Genomic DNA, 1111 nt, shown 5'->3' with positions numbered 1-1111 from the left:
CCACTCCAGGGCTCCGAACACAAGCACAGTCCAAACCCCACCCACCGCATAACCTCTGGAAATCTTTTTGCTTTCTGAGGCATGACGCACATTCTTTTAACACCTCTCTGCAGTCCCGTGGAGTAGAAGCTTTAGAAAGGAATGAGGAAGCGGTTTCCTGTCTTCCGTACCACATTCTGGACTGTTTGGGGGGGGGTTGGGTTTTTTTGGTGGGCAGAATTGGAATACAGAAACAAGTCTTGCTCCTTAAGGTAGGCTTTTGACCAGGCCTGGGAGTGTCAAAATCTGTAAGTCCCTAACCTACTTCCAGAGCTGCGGTGGCTCAGAGGTTAAGACGCTGAGTTGCAGACCAGAAGGCCGGTAGCTCAGCAGTTCGAGACCCTGGCGCCGCATGACGGAGTGAGCTCCCGTCTCTGGCCCTGACTCCTGCCAACCTAGCAGTTTGAAAGCAAGAAATTGCAAGTAGATAAATAGGTACCACTTTGGTGGGAAGGGAACGGAGTTCTGTGTGCCTCGGCGTGTGCCGGCCACATGACCACGGAAACGTCTTCGGACAGCGCTGGCTCTTTGGCTTGGAAACGGAGATGAGCACCGCCCCCTAGAGTCGGATTTGACTGGCTTTCGAACAAGGGAAACCTTTGTAACCTGTTTCCAGCCCCAGTTTAAAGAACAGCCTGTCCTGTTCTTTGTCTTTCTCCTCCTGTCCTTTAGGGTACGAGCGATGATAGCGGTAGCCCTAACCCATCAATTGTACCCCAAGCTAATGAGAGCGGGAGGACTCCGAGAAGGTACCCCTAGGGGAGTGGCGGCGGGAGGGGGGGAGGCAGCTTTGTCGGTGCCTCAGCTGTCCACGGCAGATTCCTTTCTCAGCAGCCTAATCAGCAGAAAAAGGGGAAATGGGGAAGGAGAGAGCAAGAGAGCACAATTGCCTACTTAGCTGAGCATTTAATAAGCAGTGATGGATGTGAACACACGCTGGGCTAAGGAATTCCAGCTGCGAGAGGCCGGTTTAAAAATATGGCCTCGTCTTCCAGAAAGACCCAGACAAAGAGGGAGTTAAAATAGGGGGAGGAAGCAGGCGAATTTCCTGGGTCTCGCACCGCCAAGCAGG

Source organism: Gekko japonicus, unplaced genomic scaffold (genome assembly GCF_001447785.1).
Source record: "Gekko japonicus isolate JY-2015 unplaced genomic scaffold, Gekko_japonicus_V1.1 scaffold3202, whole genome shotgun sequence".
NCBI lineage: Eukaryota > Metazoa > Chordata > Lepidosauria > Squamata > Gekkonidae > Gekko > Gekko japonicus.
The sequence above is the reverse complement of the archived record's forward strand: the minus strand, read 5'-3'. Positions refer to the sequence as shown.